The 25,874-nt window shown below is 33.7% G+C and overlaps 1 protein-coding gene across 1 annotated transcript in view; it reads right to left on the bottom strand.

Annotated features, from left to right (window-relative positions):
- VEGFC (vascular endothelial growth factor C) overlaps nucleotides 1–25,874 on the bottom strand; it is a 96,305-nt gene that overhangs the window by 39,155 nt on the left and 31,276 nt on the right. The window lies entirely within an intron of this gene.

Here is a 25,874-nt window from a genome sequence, read left to right as displayed (position 1 = left end):
TCATCAAGATTTATGCTGCTTTCATAGCAATGAAATAGTTCAGAGAACACTAAATCTGCGTATCAATGGTTACCTGTATATATAAATTGTACTCAGTTAAGTAGAACATTCCAAAGTATATACAAGTAGTTACCATATCTAAGAAAAAATATGCTTTTTTCTAAATTGTACTTTTTTTGGAAGTCCATTATTTATCCAGTCAACAGGTATGTATTAAGCATTCAGCCACAGGCAGGGCACCACGTGAGTTGCAAAGACCCGTACACTGTCGTCTCTCCAAACTGCTTACAACCAGGGAAAGAGAACAGTGAACCACAGTCCCTTCAAACAACCATCTTAATTGCCATGTTATATATAAATTTGACACATTTAATAATTTTATGAGTTGAAAATCATGGGAACATGCCTACACTTGAATTACGGAAAATTTTCTTTCTCCTTTTAAAAGCATTTCCTCTTTCATAGAATAAGAATCAGAGTTTAGTAATGGGCAAGAGTCCATCAAAGGAAAGTCTGATCACACTACAGTTCGAGTATCTCTTATCCCAAATGCTTAGATTTTGGATTTTTCTGGATTTTAGAATATTTGTATTATACCAGCTGAACATCCCTGATCCGAAAATACAAAATCCAAAATGCTCCAATAAGCATTTCCTTTGAGTGTTATGTTAGTGCTCATAAAGTTTCATATTTTGGCGTATTTTGGGTTTTTGGATTAGGGATACTCAATCTGGGTATTATATTTTCATGAAGTAGCCAAAAAAGGTCATAAGCTAATCTGGTTACTAGTCCAATATATCTGTATTTGGGGAAGAGGGAAGAAAAGCAATATAATGTTCAAACTGAAAAATAAGAAATGTTCCTATTTTTCTTAAACTGTCTATGCACTATGTTTAAAAGTCTGTCTCAAGTAATATTTTATATTTGAAAAACATGTATGTTGTCATGGACAATTTTATAAGATTAAACATAGGTAGAATTACTTTGTCAAGTTATCAGTTTAACAATATAAGAAATTCAGTAAAAGTTTCAAAAGGAAATATTTTTCATATTATTCACCACATACATCATCTCTTTGCCCTAAGAAACCAAATTTTCAATAGGCATCAGTCTATCATAAGGTATTTACCAAAGTCAATAACTCTACACTACCACTAGGTTTTTGTTCTTTCTCTTTTCTTTCTCTTTCCTGCCTTTCCTTCCTTCCTTCCTTCCTTTCCTTTCTTTCACAGGGTCAGATCCAATTACTAGAATACATGGTTGCTGAAGTCATTCCTCCCCTAAAATAGCAAAGAAATCTGAATATTCATTCCTTCCTACTTATCAATGGCAGTTATATAACAATGGCAGTTGTATAACAGAATCTGTAGGTTCTTCCATCTCCTCAGCTATATAGGCTGGGCAAATTTGTAAATTTTAAAAATATATTCTAATTATTTATAAATACTTTGTTTTAAGCAAAAATTGGGCTAAGTGGCAGCATATAGAAGGCTTGGGGTTTGAGAAATCATCTAATACATAGTTATAAAAGTCACTTTTGAAATCATCCTTTGGTAGAGAATCATAAATAAATAAGGAAATTCAAATGGTATTCTTCTATGGAATAGGAATTTGTAACTGTTTTATATAACCTTAGCAAATCATTTTATTTAATGTTTCAATGATGGTGTTGAGTCAGGATTCTTTTCCCCTCAGGCCATCCATCATCCATGCCTAAACCAACCTGGTGTGCCACAGACAGGTGACCCTGGAAGCAGATATTTAAATTTCAGTTTAATAGTGGAAGTTTCAATTTTTAATTTAATTTCTGTTTGAAATGTTCTGTTGTAAATGTTGAAAATAATGCCATACAAAAGAATGGACTCTTTTTGTATCTATTATTTACAACATAAAATATTATTTTTTAAAAAAGTTTTTTTTAGTTTGTCATGCATACAAATTAAACAAAAAAAATTTACTTCATCAAACTATAAGTCAAGTAGGCTTTTAAAAATTTTTAAATATTTATTTACTTTCTAATTTAATGCCAAAGTAGGCAATTAATCAGTCATCTCTGTATAATCAACACAATGGAAAACAAAATACTCTATCCACACTGATTTCTTGCACTGAATACTGAAAACTACATGCTTGACTTCTTTTGTTCTGGAATGGAATCCTCATTGATTCCACTTTCTTGTACAATGGCAAAATGACCTCAGAAATATTAATTCCAACCTTTTTCCAGAGATGATTGCAAAAATAGCAACAAGTAGGTGAAGACAAAAATAACAAATGCAATTATTTACAGAATACTAAAGGCAATGCGGAACTAAAATTTATCACTCAAATATTCCAGTATATGTAACAGTGGAGCAGTGGTTCTCAACCAGGATCAGCTCCCTCTATCTGGGACATCTGGCAATGTCTGAAGAAGACATTTTAAGTTTTCAGAACTGTGAACTGTGACAACAGTGAGGAGAGGCCAGGAATAGTGGTAAACATTCTACAATGCACAGGACAGTCCCCTACAAAAAAAAAAAGAAAAGAATTATCCAGGCTAATGTCTTAATAGTGCTTTGTCGGGAAACCCTGCAGTTGAGTAACAGTGGGTTTTGTCAGACACAATAATTTAGCTGTATAGATTTATGAGTCTCTTAAGAACACACCAGAAGTTTGAAAATTTGCTTGAATTTCACCCTGTAAAACCCCTTGGAGACACCAGAATGAGTGAATGAATGAATGTAAAATATCACTAGCAGCTGGACTTAGTAAACTGTAACATTCTTAGGGAGATTTATTTATTGGCCAGGGTAACATACTATTTTTCTTTTTATGACACAAGGGCATTTCTTAATAGTATCGCCTTGTTTCATAATGAGAAGAAAAATACTATGTCACAACTTAGACAGTATTTTTTGGTAAGTAAATACAAATTGTTTCAGAATCATTTTCCTTTTATTGCTTATAATTTCAAAAACAAGTATTATATCTTTTTCAAAAATGTTTATTCAGAAAATTCTTTTCAAATACAAAATTTTAATGGGTTACTAAAATATTTCTTCTTAGTATAATTTATTTTCTTCTTTGATATTTTAAAGACCAATTTATGTCAGTACTATTTAGTACTGGAAGTAATGTTTATATTAATAATACTATTTTAAAAAAAACCTTCTAACTAATGAATAATATTCACACAGAAAAGTGAATAAATCATAAGTAGACAGTTTGATGCCTTTTTACAAATTGAACAAACTCCTGTAATCATACCCAGATCAAGATACAGAACACTGGCCAGGCGCGGTGGCTCATGCCTGTAATCCTAGTAATCCTAGCACTCTGGAAGGCTGAGGGGGGAGGATCACTTGAGCCCAGGAGTTGGAGACCAGCCTAGGCAAGAGAGAGACCCCGACTCTACTAAAAACAGAAAAATCAGCCGGGCATGGTGGTGTGCACCTGTAGTCCCAACTACCAGGAGGCTGAGGCAGGAGGATTGCTTGAGCCCAGGAGTTTGAGGTTGCTGTGAGCTATGATGATGCCACTGCACTCTAACCCAGGGTGACAGAGCGACTCTCTTTGTCTCAAAAAAAAAAAAAAAAAAAAAAAAAAAGGATGCAGAACACTGACCACATCCCAGAAGCTATCTTTATTCTCTTTCTAACTCTCCATTAAATGTAAACAAGAATTGTTCTGTTTTTTACTTTTCTGAATTTACATAAGTGGAATCCTACAATATATAATCTGTAGTGTTGGGTTCTTCTTTTCAACCTTATGTTTGTGAGAGTCATCCTTATTGTGTGAAGCAGTTGTTTTCACTGCTGTCTGGTTTTCCATTGTATGAACTACTGCAATTTATGTATCTAGTCTATGCTCTATGGGTCTTTTGATGGATACAGTATGCCTTTGCAGGGTATATAACTAGAAATGGAATTGATGGTCCCTAAGTATGCATATACTTAGCTTTATAGATATAACCAAACCATTTTCTAAAGTAATTGTACCAATTTACACTCTCGAGGGCTTGTATATGAGTCCCATTGTCCCATGTCTTTGTCAACAACTAGTAGAATTGGTTTTAAATTTTTAGTTGTTCTGATGGGTATGTGATAAAATCTCATTGCGGTTTGAATGTGTAGGTCTTGTATGACTGCTGATACTGAGCACTCATTCATGTGTTATTTGGACATTGGGGTACCCTCTTTTAAGAATTACCAATTAAAATCATTTTATTCATTTTTTCTGGCTGTCCTACTTATTATTGATTTGTAAGAGTTCCTAATGTATTCTGGGTATGAGTTCTTTGTCAAGTATGTGTATGTATATGCAAACATCTTCTTCTACTGTATAACTTGTATTTTCACTCTCTCAATGGTGTTTCTTGAACAAAAGTTCTTAACTAATGATGTCTGAGGTTTTCTTTATGGTTAGTGCTTTTGGAGTATTCTTTTAAAAATCTTTACTTACCCCATAAAAATCCCCCATAGGTCATAAAAATATCCTATGTTATCTTCTAGAAGCTTTGTAATTTTACTTTGCACATTTAGACCTACAATAAAGCTAGAATTGATTTTTGAGTATAGTGTGAGGTAGAGGTCAAGATCTTATTTTTTCTCATTTCTAACTGATCCAGCACCATTTATTGAAAAGACCATCTATTTGCCACAGTATCGAATTGGTCTTTTGCTATGAATCGTATGACTATATATGGTGGGTCTTTTTCTGGATGTTTGGATTTGTTTCATTGGTCTTTTTGCCTGCCCTTATGCTAGAACCATGCTACCGTAGCTTTACAATAACCTTGATATTAAGCAGATTATTATTTGGTCTATACTTGAGATGGCCCAAATTTTAATAATATCATTGATACACAAAACTTATTGCAATTTCATTTCCTTCCACTTCTAGGACTAATTTCAATTAGGGCTTCTGAAAATAACTTGAGGTATCTGATGCCATTAAGTAACATCTGTCATATGCATAGCCTAGTGCCTTGTATACACTGGCACTTGAAGATAGCCATCGATAGTAACAGCAGTAGTGGTAGTGACAGTAAACATGTGGGCAATAATTATATTAAGGGATATTCATTTAACTATATAACAGGTTCAATTCTCAAAGCATACTTTAATATTAATTTTCATCCACCTAAAACCTATATTCTTTGTGAAATCTCCATTTCCTCACTCATATATACACATCACTTAAAATGACACAGTGCATACTCAAAGAAACATTTCTGACACAATGTCTGGCTGAATTCTGAATTCTCTAGGAGACAACAGATTTTGGAAGACTGTACATGCGTGGTGTAACATACTACTAAAAGCATGTGTTTTGGGCACAGATTGACCTGTGTTTGAATCTTTGCTTCTCCACATACTATGTGTGTGATCTTTGAGGCTCATTTCCTCCTCTGAACTATAAGGACTGCTGTAACGATTAAATGAGCTACTATGAAATAAGGTACGTAAATAGCCCAGTGCTTGATTACAGTAGGTTTTTGCTTTAAGTTCTTCTCAAGTTAATTTGTATTTTATTCTTTTTTTCTTTTTTCTTTTTGTTATGCTTGAGCTGAATTTATTAAGCCAACACATTTTTGAGACAGATGATTTTTTTCTTCCTCTGATGTTCCCATCTGCAAAGAAACATTTTATTTATTTGCCTTCTATTCTTTTTATTTAATTATGTCCCTCTATACAAGGGAGCTAGGAATACCTATTTCTACCTGCTGCAAGAATTCATATGTAAGACCAGTATTATGGCAAACAATTGGGCCTTTTCTCAAACAGGGACAATGTGCTCAAAGGCAAGGTCATAGGAGAGGTCACAGGGCTCTGTTTCTAAAAGGACATCCTGTTGGGACCCAGAGACCTGAGTCATCAGGATCCACTAAGCCTGTGAGAACAGGCTGTGTGAGGAGAGAGAATAGATAAAGAAAAAGAAGATGATCAGAAAATAAATATATCATCAAAACATACCCTCCTATTCAAGGGAATAGGAGACAGAATTAAAAGTTTCAGAAACTGGAATGGGAGCTTGTGATTTTTTTTTTTTTAGTGATTTTTAATAATTGTTGTGTGCCCACTCTCTTATTCAATGTGCTGGGCCAAGACAAAAATTCAAGAGCTTCCACCATTCCTTGGCTGGTCTCATCTTGGCAAAGAATCAGCTGCAGCCAAAGCTGAAGACGTCTTAAGCATCCCTCCATCCAGCCACTCAAAGGCATGGACATACTTTTCTTCTTAAAACAGCAGCAGCAAATAACAACCCATACTAAACAAAGCATTTTGGCCAAAAAGCAAAAGGTGGGTCTGGTGTACTTAAGGGTTTGCTGAGAACACCTTTAAGAGGAGGCAAGATCAAAGTAAGATGCCACAAGAACTAAAGTAAATGACATTGATGAATGAAATCACCCATGCTTTCCACTCTGGCACTGCTTCTGCTGCTACTGAAGTTCATGCTTTAATTACCTTGTCATAGGAAATTACAGGTGACACCTGATGGTTTTCCCTGCTTCTGCTGTTCTCCCTCCCAATGCATCCTACCCACGCCAGTTGATCACAGTTCATGAAACACCACTCTGATTTGAACTTCATTCCTCAAACGTCTCCCCTGGTATCCCACTAACAAACAAACCCCATATACATTCTGGAAGTCCTAGTAAGTTTTTTTTATAAGTGTAGATAGTGATATAATAATACCCCCAAGTCTACAGTTCACCATTTAGTAGCTGGGACTACAGGCGTGAGCCACTACACCCAGTCTTAAATCTAATAACATATTTTAAATAAATAGCAAAGCAGGGAAAATATTGATTTTATGACTTTTATTGAATGAATACTATGTGCCAAAGAATGTTCTAGGCATGCTATTTGTAAACAAGATCTTTCCTTTCATAGAGTTTATGAGTTAGAAATTATACATATTTATTTTGAGAGCTAGGAATAATTACTATCAGCTCCTTGAATTTGTTCTTTCCGAAGAATTTGCAGATTTCAAAGCATACATGTTTTGCATATTGCAGTTAATTCCAGATGAATTACATGTTGCTTGCTTATATGTTTCTGTGTGTAAGGGATTCCGATTAGTTACTGAAGTGGCAGTGAGGGGAATTTGTTGCTATGAAACAATGTTGGGTAAAACAAAGCTGAATTATTTAACCAGAAGTACTGTGTCTAAAAACACAAAAATTCCATTTTGCATTTTTACTAACCCTTGAGCTGTTAAATTTCTCTCTATAATTAAAGCCCATATAAGAATTTATTTCAAAGTAGCAAGGGCATAAATTCCATATATGCCTTTTTTTAATAAATTCATTTACTCACCTACTTGTATTTTATGGTACTGATTTTGGATCATGACTGTATTCTGGCTCTGGAAGGGGTGTGTGTGTGTGTGTGTGTGTGTGTGTGTGTGTGTGTGTGTGTGTGTGTGTGTGTGTGTGATGTACGGTAGCGGGTGGTTGGAGTATGCTGAGGATATACACTTAGTAAATAAGCAAGCTGGAAAAAGGACTAAGGATTACCACCATATATAATTCATCTTAATGGATTTGGAAAGTTTTTCTGAGATCAATACCACTTAGTCAGCTTTGGGAAAACCACTTACTTTGAGGAAACCACAGACACTCCCTTATCGAGCTAGGTACTCCTAAATCCCTAACTGCTTACTTTAGGAACAACTTTGCTCAACCCATTGACCAGTGTCAAGATTATTTTATGAAAATATCATGCCACAATACGTTTCTCAATTTTATGCTATTCAGCCATCTAAATTTAAGAATTATTTCCTCTATGCAATTTACCTTTTATGATATTCTCAGCAGGTATATCATTGTAAATACTATTACTGGCAGGCTAACAGCTAAGAAAAGAATATTCCTTATTAAAAGAAGATGAAATTTTAAAACAATATGCTGAAGGCTCGGGGTAACATGTATTGTGCTGCAACTGTCCTGGTTCTTACAAATCATAATTTAGAAAAATAAGTTCTGTGTTGAAGACTCAATTCAACTTTTTACACAGATATTTTTTACCTACTTGTTTTGAGAAGTACGTGGATGAATAAAAGTCCAACTTGAATGAGAAGAAAACAGCATTCATATCACATTAATGAAACATTCAACCAGTCTTCATAACCTAAAGCTAAGATTTCAGTTTCTGGAAAGTGTAATACTAGACCAAATTTTAATCCAAGTTTAAAATCTGACCCCTGAAGGTGAGATTTGGAGTTAAATATTTACATTCTACCACACTCTTTATCAGTAAGTAGAATTCATGTTTAAAGTTTCACTAGAGGAAACTATCCATTTAACTGATACAGACAAAATTCAAACATTTGATTCTCTTCTATTTCTGACTGCAATTCGTTTCCTAAACCTAAAATATGACTGAAGCATTAGCCAGCTCAAAACTAAAATGCTCAGTAAACCAGAAGTAGAATGGAGCTTCCTCAATCTAATAAAGGACATCTATGAAAAAAATCACAGCTAATATGGTTCTTGATGGAAGGCAGAAAGCTTTCCCCTTGTGATATAGAATAAGGCAAAGAAGTCTGTTTACGCTGCTTTAATCCAACATGGAGACTATAGTTGGCACACTAATGTAAATTAATTAATTAATGGCATCCAGGTCGGAAAGAAGTAAAACTGTCTTTATTCATGGACTGTATGATCCTGCATGTATAAAATCTTAAGGAATTTATAAAAAATATTTTACTAGAATTAATAAATGAGCTTAGCAAGGTCAGAGAATACAAAACCAATACACAAAAATCAATTGTATTTATATATTAGCAATGAAGAATCACAAAATGAAATCAAGAAAACAATTTCATTCACAACAGTGCCCAAAAGAATAAATGCCTTGGGAATAAATTTAAAAAAATAAGTTTAAGACCTGTACAGTCCAATGTATAAAACTTTGCCAAGTGAAATTAAAGATCTAAATAAATGCAGAGAAGCACCATGTGCATGGAGCAAAACACTCAATATTATTAAGTTGACAATTCTCCTTAAATTGATCTATAAATTAAATGCAATCCCTATGAAAATCTCAGCAGGTCTCAAACTTTCTCTAAAGCTACAGTAATTAAGACAGTGTGATACTGGGCTTAAAAATAGACTGACAGATAAGAATACAGAATCCAGAAACAAACAAAAAACTAAAAACAAAAAACAAAGCCCACCTATGGTTTATGGTTAAAAGATTTTTGATAAAGACACTAAGACAAATTAATGAGGAAAAGATAATCTATTCAACAGATAAGGTTAGGGCATTTGGCGTTTCGTGGCTTGCGCCAGCTACTCAGGATGCTGAGGCAGGAAGATCATTTGAACCCAGTAGTTTGAGGTTGCAGTGAGCTATGATGATGTCACTGCACTGCGGTGAGAGAGACTTTGTCTCAATAAATAAATAAATGTATGTAATTTGAAAACATCCAGGCAATATTTTTTTTTGTTTTGTAAGTTACAGGACTGGCAAAGCAAATATTTCTGATTTTGCTGAAAGATGCCATCTATAGCTGTTGAAGAGGCCAGTTCTTGCTTTCAAAGAAAATATCAATTTCTGGCAGACTTCTCTGTCACGGAATGTTGCCATTTGTCTCAACCTCTTGGGAACCGTTTGTTCTTGTTGTATGCTGTTCTGTCTTCTCTTGGAGTTCCTTTCTGTATCACTCGCTAACTATAAAGCAATTGAAATACAACTATGCAATCTCCAAGTTCTATTACAGTTTCTCAAAACAGTCTTTCAAGTATAAATGAAAATTTGTCTTCTCTTAATTATATGACTTCAGATAACATCATTTTCCTCTATCCAGCACTATTATCTAGCACTTTTAGGCTAAAAAATGAGACTACTTTATTTGTTGTTATTAATATTTCAGCAGGGTAAGGTTAGTGAGTGTGTGTTTTTAATAATTTAAATTTTGACAGTACAAAATAACTTATTGTTCAGAACAGTCCAAATCTGTTCCACCTTTTGGATGTAAAAAGATAAAATTCTGACTCATAGACTGGTCCTCAAACCAGTTTTATTCTTTACATGTTATAAAATAGGAAAGAAAGAAAAAAGAAACAAGATATTAGTAGATATCTGCCATTACTACTACCTTTTGTTGTTTCAGCACTGGATGTTTTGGACAGAGGCTCTTACAGGAAATCTTAAATTCCTATTTTTGCCTATTATGGTGTGTAGGAAGAATTCAATGGAGCAGGAAATGATAAAACACAAAACTTAAAGAGGTTACAAATGCTAACTTCTGAACACAACACTTTGGACAGAGCACTGCAGGGTAGAATCCTGAATTCTTAAGAACATTTTTTTTTGAGACAGAGTCTCGCTCTGTCATCCGGGTAAAGTACAGTGGTGTCACATAGCTCACAGCAACCTCAAACTCCTGGGCTCCAGCAATCCTCCTGCCTCAGCCTCCTGAGTAGCTGGGACTACAGGCGCCACCACGCCCAGCTAATTTTTTCTATTTTTAGTAGAGACAGGGTCTCACTCTTGCTCAGGCTGGTCTGGAACTCCTGGCCCCAAGCGATTCTCCTCCTCCATCTCCCAGAGTGCCAGGATTACAAGCTTGAGCCACCACTCAAGCCTGGGCCATGCCACTCTTGAGAACTTAACACTGACCTGAAAGTGTGAGGGAACCTTGGGTCACATAGCACCATGCCTATTTCTTCAAAGAGGTGCCTGCTATTTGGGTCATTTTAAAAATCATCATTTGAAAGGACTCTGAAATTGTTTCAGTGAATTATATAAAATTCTTTGCCATAAACTTTTGAAGTATATTTTATGTAAATTGACACATTTACATAAAATAGCCTTTCTATAATGTCTAAAATAGCAAACGCTTTGGAAACTAATTTGCTCTAATTGAGATAGATGTACCTGTTCATTCAAAAATGATTTACGTGCATTTTTTCATGCCAGAGAAAAGGGACCATCTCCACCTGGGAGCATCATTCTTCCCTGAAGCCTCAGGCCTTAATTTCTGAAAGCAGAAAATTTTGTTTGTGGGCTCTGGGCCTGAAAACTGTTTCTTGAATAAGGAGGATAATATTTAAAATAATTTGCACCTAAATCACTAATACAAAAATGAAAGGCTGCATGCTTTTGGACAATGACAGTTTTGAATTTCACTATCTGTCAAAGTTCGCCCATATTTTCAAGCAAGCTTGCATAATGGAAGTGATGATATTTTACATAAATATCCTATAGTTAGATTTTGTAGTGTTTTCTCTTGATTTACAACTTTAGATAACTATTAGTCTATCTATGCATCCAAATATAATAGTGAAGAGACTAATTTTTAGACCTGGCCTGAGAGTTTTATCCAACTATATACCACTTACCAGCTATGGAACTTGAGTATATTATTTCATCTCTCTGGGCCTCAATTCACTTTACTATAAAACGGATAAAATAAACACACTTGCCTCATAATATTTTTGTGATGATTAAAAGAGATGATGTGTTTATAGAATTAAGTATAATGCTTAGCATACATAATAAACACTTCATAAATGGTAAGCTATTTTCTCTGAGGCACTAAGAGAATCATGTACTCTAAAGTTTAAATTTATACACATATAAGGAATGAAAGACTATCTTGGATATAAATATTCATTTCAGTGAGAATATTTCTTATAGTGATTTTGAGATGTTTTTTCTTTTGTAAAATTGTTAGATATTTCATAATTGCATCAGTGTTTTTCATATTCCTAAATAACATACTGTTCACCAAATTAAAAACAATTCCTAGCTAAACAAATAGAGATAGAAGAAAACTATAGACTAAATATTTATCATGAGCCACCACAGTGAAGCATAACTCATTTTATTTTTAAGAATGGATTTTAAAATAATGATCCTTCTTGTTCAAAAAATAACAATTGTTTTTAAGTATTCTTAAACAAAATATCTAATGCATCAGTGTATAAATTTTAAATGGTTACATAAAACATGCCCTATTTACAAACCTGAGTGGTAATATTAATTAAAAGACCACCCATTTTGTTGCATTAACTAATAAACATACTAAAGTCAAATGTAAACTGAGATGGAAAAGGAAATGTAAACTACCATAAAAATTAGTTAACTGAAAGAAGGATTATTATAAAAGAAGTTTGAAAATATTCTAAAAAATATTCTATAATTATACATTTAACATAGAAATGTTAAACTTGAGAAGTTCTTCAGATCAATAAAATATAGATTATGTGGATTTATTTTGATGTTTCTAAAAAAATTTATATCTTTTAGTGTTCCTGTATTTATGTAACATTCAAAATCAAAAATATTTGGAAAAAAATCCCTTTTCTTCACCTGATAAAAAAATCCTCCAATTGCAGTATAAATTTGTGTTCTAAACAAAATAATTGTAAGAAGAGTCTAGTTACATAATTTTTGTATTTGCATTTCTTCCCTATAAAGCCTTCCTAGGTTTCATTAGTCTTTACATATTATAAAACAGGAAAGAAAGAAAAACAGAAATAAAATATTAGTAGATAGATATATGCCATTACTGCTACCTTTTGTTGTTTCAGCACAATTCTTCATAATTTACTTTCACCATATTTTATTCCATAGTGACTATTTAAAAATCATCCATGCTTTCAATTCCCATTATATATATATAATACATATAATTACCAAATTTGGTTTAAAATATATTTATAGACCTCTTTAAGGTGTAGAAAGCAGAAGATGAGCAGAATACGTATTGCCAAACTTAGAGATACTGTGCCACAGTTTTCAGTTGCTGAATAAAGGCTTATTGGTTATAATGATAATTTTAACAAATGGAACAAAATGTCCACTTGAAAGAATAAGATACTAGATCCAAGCAGAAGGTGGGAATAAACTGCTTGAAATCATGAGAGAAAGGCTTTGAATTTGCTTAAGAAATAAAATAAAACCAGATAAATAAGGGGTTGACTCTTTCAATCTAAATGCTAGGCTAACAAGAGGTTATGTTTAGTAATTTCAGTAACTTGTGACAGACAAGTAACCAAGGAAAGATTCTGCACAAAGTGTGCACTAGGCCAAAGTACCACAGTATCTGGTGGAAATCAAACTTTCAAGAGTTTAAAGTCACTCTGTGCATCACCTTATGAAACAATTCAGACACAGGAGCTTTGGTAGATACCACATGTAAATTAAGTGGTGCCTGGTAGTTTGCACATTGGTTTATAGCCTGACGGTGGGAAGGTTGGTCCTGAAAGAAATCAGCCTCAAGCCTACTTAATTCAGAGCAGGAAATGTAAGTGAGCCTTTGTATTTCTCTGCTTAGTTGTGTAAGGATTATGTCTGCAGAGGCCATGAAGAGGGGCTGAGAACATGCCAAAACCACAGGTTTGAAATTGTTTTCAGAACACAAAAGAAAAAATTATCTCATTATTTTGTTATATAAACACTTTGATCAAAACTAATCTTTCCTAGTAATTCTAGGAATACTCACATTATTTACTAGACTTGGCTCCAAATGACTTTAATTGTTTTTATATTTGGCATAATTCAGTGGTCCCCAACCTTTTTGGCACTAGGGACCGTTTTCATGGAAGACAATTTTTCCACGGACTGGAGGGAGAGGATGGTTTTGGGATGATTCAAGTGCATTACATTTATCGTGCACTTTATTTCTATTATTATTACATTGTAATATATAATGAAATAATTATACAACTCACCATAGGTTGAGGACCCCTGATTTAGATTATTCAGAAGAGAAAACTGCCATAGGTCATGGAGACATTTTAAAAAGTAAATATCCCAAACATGTCTTAAGCAAAGGCAAAATTCACATTTGTCCCAAGTTTACTTTTTTCACTGCATCTTAAAGAGTCCTTTACATATAGTAGGACTTCATTTCTTTTACCACTTAGTGGTTAAAGTAAATAACTCTATAATCAAGGAATGCATAAATAGCAAATGCTCAACAAATATCCATTAATTAAGAAAGTCAGTAAGAGCTCTCTGGATTTGAAAGATAAGCCAAAAAGAGAAAGTTAAAGGATAGTTAGCTTTATATTCTTCATTTATCAATTATTTTTTATCAATGTAATTATTCATTGTCCAATATCTCTTGTGAATTGTTTCTTTTTTACCACATGGAAGAGTCCAAGTACTTACTTTTTAAAACAAAAGCTCCATTTTGATAGTTTGTCTATAAAATCATCCTACAGTGTGTTGGAAAGTTATATAACACAGGGAAGGTTTTGTTTATTGGACTTATATCCTAACATTGCAGCACAGAAACATTCTTATTGTACAGAACAGGAAAAAAAAATTCTTGGTGCTAATTCTAGCTGATTTAATTGCTGGAATAATGACTTAATTTATGTAAATCACTTTGGTGCCCAGGGCTATGTGAGCTGGCCTATCAACAATGATGAAAATTGTACTGAAACACTCCATACGCACATTAAAATCTGAAAACTCCAGGCCAGAGAGTCCACTTAGGGGCTTGATTTATCTGGTGTGGTTATCTTTAGTATCATAGCAATTGGGAAACTGCCAAATAGCTACTGAATTATGCTGTGCATGTGATGCCTCAGACCTCTAGATCTTAATTTTAAACTAATAAAGTACACAGTGTCCCGTGCATACTAAAACACATTATGCTGTGGATAATAAAAAAAAAAACACAAAGTGTAACCTTTACTTGAAAACCCATTTAATATGTATTGTAAATTGAAATGTTTGGTGCAACTGTTACTGATTGTACTGTTCATAAGGAAAAAAAAAAAATCAGAACTGCAACCAAGATCTGCATAAGGGAAAGGAAAAGTGAACTAGAGAGATCCACCTTGTGTGGTTTCTTGGTATATAACCAGAGTTAGGAAGAAAAGCTATAAATGATACAGTATTAAATTAATTCTCTTATTTAGTTACGTATTCTTTCTTTTTTTTCCTCCATTTCCTTCTTCTTAAAAGGAAGTTTGGTATCACATAAATCTTGGCTCAAACCCTATTTCCTCTGCTTTCTTTTTGATTTACCTTCAAATAATTACTAATAATCATTCTGAGTCTCAGCTTTATTATGTTTAAATGTGTTTCACAATGATTGTCTTTAGGGTTGTTCTAAAGATTAAAATGCTCACTGTGTTTCATAATGGCATATCACTATCTCCATGCATTTCGCTAGCACTACTTCGTAAGTGGTAAAATTCTAAAAATCAACTCTAATCCTAATCCATCCTGTTCAAATTCCTCCATGATTGGTAGTGTAAGTCTTGCCTATAATAACGTGAAAGTCCAAACATTAAATTTATTCCAACATTTTAATTATGTGATAAGAACTGGGCCAGGTGCTAGAGATGGCAGGTGGAAAATGTCCCCTAATTTGAGACACTAGTGATGCTGATAAGGAAATATTACAGTGATTAGCAACTGAGGTCAGTTATCTACAGAAGGGAGCCCACATGGGTGCCAGCTCAAAGGAAGAGGAAGAAACAGACACTGAAGGCTGGACATACTCAACAAAGGACTGGCAACCCAGGTAAGTAAGAAATGTAAGAACAGATTAAGAGGGAAAGTCAAAAGGTGGACATGGGCAAACACCCACGTTGAGCACTGCTGGCAATTCTCCTGGAACATTCTCAACTTCCTGGTGTCCCTGGGAAGGCCATTTGCATTCAAAGGATTGCGGACAGAGTAGATAGTAGGAGCTTGTTTTCAAACCATCTATTTTCATATTAATAAAGTAAATATTATGAAAATATTTGGGACAAGAAAATCTGTACTACAGTGTTTATGTGGGGTACTTGATATGAACCTGCTTATTAATAAAAATTGACATGAGGTCCAATAAAAATTATACAATCAAAAAGTAAAGCTAAATGATTAAAAGCCTTGCAATGACTGTAGACAAGAGATAAACTGTATTATGTACAATTATGTAGTCATTATGTACAAATAATGTCTAATATTTAAATAATATATAAAAAGTATAAAATAGTAATATAAGCTATATAAAACAATATATATTATAATGGTATATAAATTGTATAATACATATTATTATAATATTACAGATAGATATCAATATATATGTCTGACACTCCAGGGTTGTGAATACTTGGCTTAAATCTCTCCAACTGCAATGGCATGTTATTTTATATTTATACTGTCTAACTCATATAAATGACAAAGGTGTAAGGGCATTTAATAATATGCTATTCAGTGATTTTAAAACATGTATTCTGTAATAAATATTACCTTTCTAAGTTCTTCATAATACCTCAGCAATGTCAATGCGGAACAAATACCATTTCCGACCTATGACCCCAAGTCTTTACCCCATACTTAAGTCCACACAAACTCATCAACATTTTGATATCCAAAAATTCTGGTCACCATTCAGAAAGGGAAAAATAGGCACAATGCCAAGAAACCTTTCTTACCATATTTAAAAAGATCAGTTGTCCATTCTGAAATTCATTTCCTGACTCAAAACTTTTCATGCTCACAGCATTAATAAAATTTGAATGGAGTAAAAATCCCATCCTAAGAACAAAGAGTCACTTTATATTGAAAATGTTTGATGGTGATAAACCCTAGATTCTGATTCCTGTGAATCCACTGACTGTGTTTGGCCATGAAGTCACTGGCTATATACTTATTTTAGTGAGCTAAATTGTACAATATCAGCCTTCACTTTATAAATAGACTTAATGTATTGTTAAGTTTTCAGCTAGAATATAGAGGATTCTAAGAAAATCTAGAGAATCCAGGGCAGCAGGAACACAATTTAAGAAGAAAGAAATACCCTATTTTCTTAAGAAACCTGAAGTGTCCAAGGATAACATCTCCTTATGAAATATCAAGGCTCTTCTCTGAATGAAAAAGTAACTCTCCATTCCCTTTACAATGTAGGGTCCAAGTGAGGCAATGTAATATGCCTAAAAGTACAAAGTTCAGAAAGACAAGTCCTCTTCCTTTAGGCCCTTAACAATCAAAAATGGTGTTTAGCAAGAGAGATTTCAGCATCTCATCCCAGTATTTTGGTAATACTCATGTAATGATAATAAAGTCACTGATGAGGAAGAGGATATCAATAAACATAAGTTTATTATAAAAGTAATAATTATTAGTATTTTTATTGTTTATAACTGGAGTCTGTGCTAGTTTTTCAAAAATACACTATTACTTTTCCTACAACAATACTTAAGGTAGATGATATTGCTTTATTTTATAGATGAGGAAACTGAAGCTTAGAGAGAAGTTAAATAATGCACAAAGGTTATGCAGATATAAATAAGAGAAAATTCAAATCAATATTCCTATGATTTTTACAAGAACCTGTGCTATTTATACCATATAAAACTATTTCTATATTAAGTCTAGAAAGCACTAAATTTTATAATTTTATAATCCCTAGTTGTAGTGCTGTCTCCATAACTGGGTGGAAGCCTTACCTATTCTATCTGAATCCTTCCCCAGACAACCAGCTTTCAACTGGTCCATGATAGAGACTGTCTCAAGTGCTAGTAACTCTGACCCAGGTTTTCAGGACAGAGAGTGCTGAACCAAACAGCAGCCAGTTAGCCTTAGGGATTTCCTAATGCCACCTTTTCTTTGAATCTCTCGGCAAGCTTTGTCAATTCCTTTATGAGTCACCAAGTTTTCATATAATAATGACTTGCCTGAACATCCACTGCTGCCACTCTAGCAGTGATTCTAAAACTTCTGCTTAAATATATACACACACATATATATATTTCTTTTTTGTTAAAAAATATAAACTATAGGTTCATCTCCTGTAGATTCTGATTTATTTATGAGTTCTTCATCATCTGACAAGCTGGCATTCCACATGATTTTTATCATGGACCATTCATGCAACAGCATCCCTTGTATAGTGTGTCCTGCCTGAACCTGCCAGGAACTGTAGGTTTATCTTTCTTCTCCATTGTCTGCCTAAAGCAATGGCCAGATCTAGTTCTAGGAACTATCATGTTAGACAATGTCCCCAAATAATGAAGCAAACGTTGGCCTACCAATAATTCATGGGGAAAAGTCTGAGTATTTTAGGTATGGGCAGGTCTAATATAAGCCAAAAATGTGATGTCCTACAAAAGCTGTACTGAGGACTGCTTGTGTCTGCCCAGGCCATATCACAGATGAAGCACTGTGTTCAGTTGTATTTACATTTTAAGACAGAAGGGAATGACCCAGATGAGGGAAACGGTGACAGTAAGAGTACTAAAAGGCCATATAAAGCATTGTTAACAGTGCTAGAGATACATATCATGGGAAATACAAACCTAAAGGAAGATATGATATCTTTTTGCAAATAATTATTGTGCTCAAATGTGGAAGAGTCTTCTATCACTTAGGATACACAGCCAGAACTAGTGTACAAAGGCAAAATTTTGGTTCATTGTAAGAAATACTTTTCTAAGATGTAGGGCTTTCCAATAATGTCAAGTAAGGGAGGTCAACCTCAATCAGAACCCAGGTAACTTGTGAACAATAGTGAGGAAGATACCCAGTCAGGGATGGTAGAGAAAATATTAGTATCAGAAGATAATACCATAGGTTGTTTTCTATTTATTAGTAACCAGTTGTTTCCACCATTTTTATAAATGAGACAAGTAAGGTATCTCTTTGTCTCACAAAAATACGTTGCTCCCACCCTGGGTAAGTCTGTGCTACCTTTCTGCAATCTGCCTATACCTAACTGGTCCAGTGGTAGAGAAAATGCTAGGCCAATAATGTCCCCCTTATGGGAATTCCAAACTTGTAATGGAAAACACAGAGCTGAACAGTCTTTGGACCCAAACAACCTGAATACCAGTATGTCAAGAGAGAGATGTGAAGTTTACTGCTGGTGTCTAAGAGTAGCTAGGAACCTTCCAGAGCCTTGGCTCCACAGTTTTTGGTTCTCTGCAGTATAACAGTGTCAATTTTTTAAAGGGGGAAAAAAATCCCTTTTAACTTAGTTAATAGTTTGTAAGAGTCAGTTTCTATTTCTTACTGAATAATATATTTTTGAAAATCTCCCCCTCACAATTCTTATATTTTATTGACATATTTTCTCTCTTGGTGCTTATATTTTGGAAAGTTGTGCAAATTAGGGTATATATTATAAAACTATAAGCTAAATAGCCTTTAACTGATTAACCCTGTGATTTGTAGTATGAGTAGAGCAACCAAGAAGAAGTTGGTTGCAATATTAAAATTCACAACAGCACACAAACAATATTAAACCCCTATTGAAATTCCAAAGCTACTACAACAATTATCAAAGGTCATCATGCATCAGTTACTCATATAAAGCCACTAAAGAGAGGCAGATGCCAGATGTTGATAAATTCTTATTTGCTGAATTTATTAGCCAGATGCAGAAATTGACTTATTGCTTGAGTGCTTTGATACCACAGAGATATGCACTTTAAGAATATGGAGATAGGGAGATTAAACAGCATCACTTGACTATGCATTATGCTGCACAACAACGCATACCAAATACACGGTGTGCCTTTTATTCATGTCTCCTATTTACATAATTCAAAGCTTTGACATCATGAAAATAGATCACGGGATTGTATCCTGTTACATCATGTATAAAATTTAACAGTGTGGTTATATAAGCTTTGAAAACAGAAGCATAGGGAAATGAGGTGCACTTAAAAACTAATCAAGATGGATGCAAAGTGCAGTTACGAACTGAATATGTTCTTCTTTACCAGTGCTGTGTATTAATACAAACTGATTTGAATTATTCATACATAAATGATGATGCCAATCTTATTGTGAATAAATAATAAGTAAAAATAAAGACGCAAATAAATTAGATAAAAATGAATCCTTTTTCTAAAAAGAAATACCACAATCAGTCTTCATTCAAAATGTACCAGGAATGTGATCACAAACTCTGGGTGAGTAGCAAACCTTAGACCCCTTAAGTACACCATGTATAATAAACAGCAATCAAGTTCTGCTTCATTAATCAGCTTATAAGGAGGGAGGATGAAATGATGGCCAGAGGGAGGAAGACACTGACTTAAACCAAACAATAATTACTTTGCATACATATACTTGGAGTTTAGCTTAATATCTTAAAAAATATTATTTAAAATTTATATATAAAAAGTATAAAATTTAATTCAAAATATTAATATAATTCCCTTGGGATTGGCACAGGCTTTTAAAATATGTATTGAGACATTTAATGTATATATCAAAACTCCTGGAAATTTTAGACTATACCAAGATTGCACCAAATCTGTTTTGTGTGGACTCCCCATAGGCTTCATTATTATGTGATGACATATATAAAATTTATTTTAAAATAAGAGAAGATTTTTCTGTATTTTAGAAACAACTCATAGATAACTGTTGAAGTAAAGTAAAGAATAATTACTTTACCGTAGTAAATAACAAAGCAAACTGACATAGAATGACATAGGGCATGGATGGTGCCAGAATAAACAAAGACCTCAATCCAAATTCGAGCTTTGCAGGGTTCTACGCTATAAAATTTACTATACTTGCAGCTGTTACCAAACCTCATTAAGCCCCAGTTTCTTCAATTATGAAATGAGAACAATAACATTCATGTCATTAGGTGGCTTGTGAATTAAACATAAAAAAGTAATTAGTGCACTGTATGGATATTTTAGGTACTAAGTACACAGCATAAGTATAGAACTAAGAAAGGAAAGAAAGAAGAGAGAAAGGGAGGAAGATGGCTTGATTTGGCACTCATATACAGGCAACAGTATGATAGGTATAAAACTGCACTCATTTAAAACTGAGTCTTCCAGGAAAACAACTGTCCAGAATAAAGCTCTAAACCCAATAACAAAGAAATGCTCTGTGAGCATCATTCACATATTGTACTTTAATTATAAACCTTTGCTAAAACTCTTTAGCAAAGTTAAGTGATAAGAACTTTAAACAGAAATTTCCAGACATAATTAAATATTTTCTTGATATAGTCTACCCAGAAATTTAAAAATGTACTCATACGCTTTTAAAAATCCTTTTAAAAATTACTTGAAGAATCATGAAAAATGAATGAGAGTTAAAATGTTTCAATACACAAGAGTGGAGAAGTCTTGTTGGAAACACAGGCTCTGATCAATAAAACAAAATAAAAATTCATCTAAATAATTGGGTAAACCCATCATATAGCAAGATGAAAGCTCTTATTTTTCTTGAACGAAAAAATTTATAATGCAAAGAATTAATGTAATATTCTCCATCTCAACGTGGATAATGTTACCAAAGACTGAGAGTGGTTGGAAGTTAGAGGAGAAATTAGAAGGTGACTTGGTCTCAAATAGGAAAGTTTCAACGATGTTGAGTCACTTAGTTTTGACAATAAAGAGGAAAACAGCCAAATGGACACTAATGGAAACCTTAAAAATACTCTGCTCCCCTTTCCCCACTGGAAATTAAAAAGCTTAAAAAACATGGAGGATAAACTCAAAGAAAAGAATAACCCAACTGTAAGAAAAGGGAAGTTATAGTGTTGGAAAAATCAAATTTGAGAGGCTATTCATTCATATTAAATATAAATGCTTTGATGTGCTCCTTTGATGCCAAGGTATTTAATAAATAATTTTTAATTTTTAAAAAGTCAAATGTTATAGACTTTTTAGACCTTTTATTCTCAACTTAATTATTTACCCATAAAATGATCTTCATTACCTAAAATTAGGCTTCTTAGGATAAAAATATTTTATTTTTTCCATCATATATTAACATATATATTTAACATTTAGTAACAATAAAGTTCATATCACTTAATTTCTTATCTTGAATGTGAGGTACATATATGCATGCAAAAACATTTCTAAAATATATAAAATATAAAATTTTTAATAGCATAAAAAAATCTTAGACAGCAGTCAAATAGATACCAAAAATCCAATTTAGAGTCATTAAATTTGACAACTGAAATTGAGATAGCATGTCACTGCTTCTCGTTTTATGGATTAGAATTTGGCTCAGTTTGTTAAGTGATTTTTCCCTATAATAACATAGATCAGTAGTAGCAGAAGCAAAAATAAACTCTAGAACCCTGACTTAACTAACCCACCATGTGTTCCATTATGCAATATATTTCTTTTCTTGTCAAAGATTTCATCTTTGAAAAACAAAAAAAAATCATTTTTAACATTACTTTGAATTATTGAAAATTACACTGTAAACATTTATAAAAATTGATGGCAAAAAATATATTAAAAGAAAATAGATCAGTAAACAATCTGGAATTAACAGGACATTTAAAAGAACTACAGATTTTTGATTTCTAAAATTAAATTTTAAAAGTTTTGAGAAAAATGAAAAAGTAAAAGAAATACGGAACACTTTATGATTAATCCTTACGGGAATGATGATGACACTGGGTGCATGCAGAACCATTAGTTATTAGTCTCGCCTCTAAAATTAAATGCAAGGAGGTTATTTAAACAAATGAGGGCCCTTATTAAGTTCTAATATATCACTAATTATGATAACATGGGTTTATCAAACACAAATTAATGACAGAGATGATCAGATTTGATTTAAAAAAAAATCATATATGGTGATTACAAGAATCATACCTCAAACAAAATGACATTTGTTTTGAAAGTTTGAAATAAAGAGATTAAAAACGATATTCTACACAGATACTATAAAAAAAAGTTTATGTAGCAGTATTAATGCCAGTAAGAAAAAAAATTAAGACATAATGCATGAAAGCGATCACAATACAGTAATAGAGTCTACTATGAAACCATTTCAATATAAACCTGACATCACTGCCTGAAATCTTAAGGAATTAGATATCTAAAATCTTAGGCCTACAGGCATCAACAGGGTTCAATTTTTAAGATAAAACATTAATCACAAAAAGGAAATAACATGTTGAAGGATGCATGTACAATATGACATAATTTACAAAAATTTGTATAGATAGACCAGGGATAGGTGTGGTAAAAGTACAAAAACATGCCAAAAATATACACACCAAATTCAAAATATTGGTTAAGTTGGTAGAAGAAGTGGAATGAGATTTATGAAGGTTTATACAGGGGTCTTCAATTTACCTATAATATTTTCTTTCTTAAGAACAGTATCTGCAAACATAAGTCAAAATGCAAGGATCTGATAGAGCCCAATCATGGGTGCATGAGATTTTTAGGTCTCTGTCCTCTTCTGTATATTTAGAATATGTCACAAAAGAAAATGAAATAATTAAATGGATAAACTTCACATTCCATGTTATTTCTGCTTCTATAAAATATAACTAAGATGATAAGCCCTACCTACCTTACATTCTGCAAAGTTCAATACACAATTATTACTAAGACATAATAATGTATTTCTTAAAAATTTCCATTGAATTGTGTTAAAATTTTTGAACTATATTTTTTCTAGTATGAATATTTCAGTATCCTCAATATTAAACTGAAGGCCTCCACACAGTTGATGAAGTTCTTTTAAATTTTAAAACACTAAACAAATGGAAACAGACTGCCCCTACCGTGGTAAGATGCCAGGAAACAGAGGGCACACTTTATATGGAAAATGGAGTGTGAAGAATCAGTCTTCTCTCGGTGGTGTGGCTTTGACACAGCTCATACTGGCACTCCTAATGGCCCTTGACTTTCCATAATTGAGTGTAATAGAGACAAGGCCCTCTGGCTTTAAAGGTGCTAATCATATTGCCAACAAAAACTCATCTTCTCCTCCACTCCTCAGTGTTCGAGAGGAGCATAATGCCATTTAGATAGGAAGGAATGAAATGCAAAGAGAATCATCCCCATTCTGTTCACTATTAAAGTGGAGAAATGTCGTGTGAGTCTTTAGTCAGTTCAATAGTCAGGCAAAGATGAGGACATCCTCTGATATAAATTTCCCATATAAGATGCTTATGTGCACGTTTTATAGAACGTGAAAGGGTACGTCTCACATGCAGCTAAGATAAAAGACTTTCCCACAGAAGAATTGTAACTTGGCTAATAAAAAGGGAGGCCCTATAGCAAAAGTTCCTGGACTTCCAAGTCCACCAGTTATGCCATGTACTGGCAAGATTTGTAACTTTTAGAAGTCTCAGTATCCTCATTTTTAAAATGACAACAATACTTATGTTCTGATGTTATTTTAAGGACCAAAACCACAGCACACGGCATATAGAATGCACAATTTTAAATGGTTAAATTGCAATTTATTGATGGAGGGCAGGAACTAAATGCACAGAAACAGGTCTAACGTGGCTAGTTGGCATTAACAGTAATTCACTAAAACCCATAAGAAGGAGAAATTTTCACAGAGCTCGGCTTTCCCTGATCCTTGTCCACCTCCAGCCTGATCCTGCTGAAATACTAAGTGACAGGTTGCCACGGTGGCACTTACGGGCTGTTTGATGGTAGTGCTGTCTAAAAATCAAACAGCAAATTGTTTATTATTTTTTTTCCTGGTTTTATTTTGGGGAGGGCCAGGAAATGGCAGAAGATGTCAAAGAATGATGTAGAGTCTGCAGGATAAAAAACTTGAGCACCAATGCTTTATGCACAGGGCTTAAGAAGAGAGAAGCCAGCAGCTACACCTTATGGAACTCATTAGCTGTGTGGATTCCTCACCCATGAGTCCATGGCGCCTCGAGCAGTGCTACAAAGCTGCTCAGCGGGCAGCTCTGTTGGTCTCTGGCAGCTGGGATGACCCTTTCATCAGAGGCGGTTTGTTCTTTTCTGTGACCCAAAAGAGTCTTTGCAAATATTAGGACAGACACAAAGGGAAGAAGAAGACGCAGAATACTATTTTACCAGTTTTAGGAATGCTAGAATTAGAAGTTTTATAACTCCTCCCAAGTGGAAGATGCAGAGAAGTTTAATATCTAATAGTCCACTGAAGTGCTTTTATTTACACATAAACGAACTGTTTAAAAATACTTCTAATTAAGGCATAGAAAAATGCAATTTAAAAATGCATGATAGAAAAATAACATTATTCCTCACCGTTGGTAAATAGTCAATCTTTTAACACAGAATTATGACTTATTTATTATATATATTATGCTTAGTTTGATTCAGAAGTACTCAGAAATCTATAAATTGACTAGAATCATGTGGCTTAATTTCTATCTTTTGAATATTTGATTGCTGAGATTACAATCTCTTTGATGCTACCATTTGCTAACGAAGCCAAATGACTACATGTACTACGTTGTAGTCAAGAATGTCTTTTCACCTGGATTGTCCAAATCGATACTTATGACAAATTCCTGAGTAAAACAAGAATATTACTATGGTAACCACATTCCAGATGATAAATTTAAAGCTATGAAAAATGAAAAGTTATTTGAGACCAAATGGAGAGTAATTAGGCAGAATTCCAACCCCATTTTGCTTTCTCAAATTTCAAATTCTTTCCAATGGTTAAAACACAGCATTTATTATTCCACAGATATAGACAGATAGTTGAAATATTGCTATGATTTTTAAAATATAGGTCTTAACACTTTTTCGCTTGAGGTAACCTTCCATATGTGTGTTGGAACAGGTAGCAGCAGATCCGTTTCCTATTGCTGCTGGAATACAACACCACAAACAGTTGCTTGGAATAACACCAGCGTATTCTTTTATAGCTCTGGAGGTAAAAAGTCCAAACTGTTTCCCACTAGGCTAACATCAAGGCATTGGCTGGAAGACCAAGGTGTCTGGCAGAGCCTTTACGGAGCAGAACCCAGTCTTGCCTTTTCCAGTTTCCAGAAGCTGCTCACACTCTAGACTCATGGTCTCCTTCCATCTGCAAGGCCAGCAATGACCAGGTGAGTCCTTTTCACACCATATCACCCTGAATCTGACTCTCTAGCCTCTCTCTTTTCATTATGAAACCCGTGTGATTACATGGGCCCCACCTCGCCCCTGGATACTCCAGAATCACAATCTT

The sequence above is a fragment of the Lemur catta genome, chromosome 5 (assembly GCF_020740605.2).
Source record: "Lemur catta isolate mLemCat1 chromosome 5, mLemCat1.pri, whole genome shotgun sequence".
Lineage (NCBI taxonomy): Eukaryota > Metazoa > Chordata > Mammalia > Primates > Lemuridae > Lemur > Lemur catta.
Note: the sequence above shows the minus strand (reverse complement) of the source record. Positions and strands in the feature narration are given on the sequence as shown.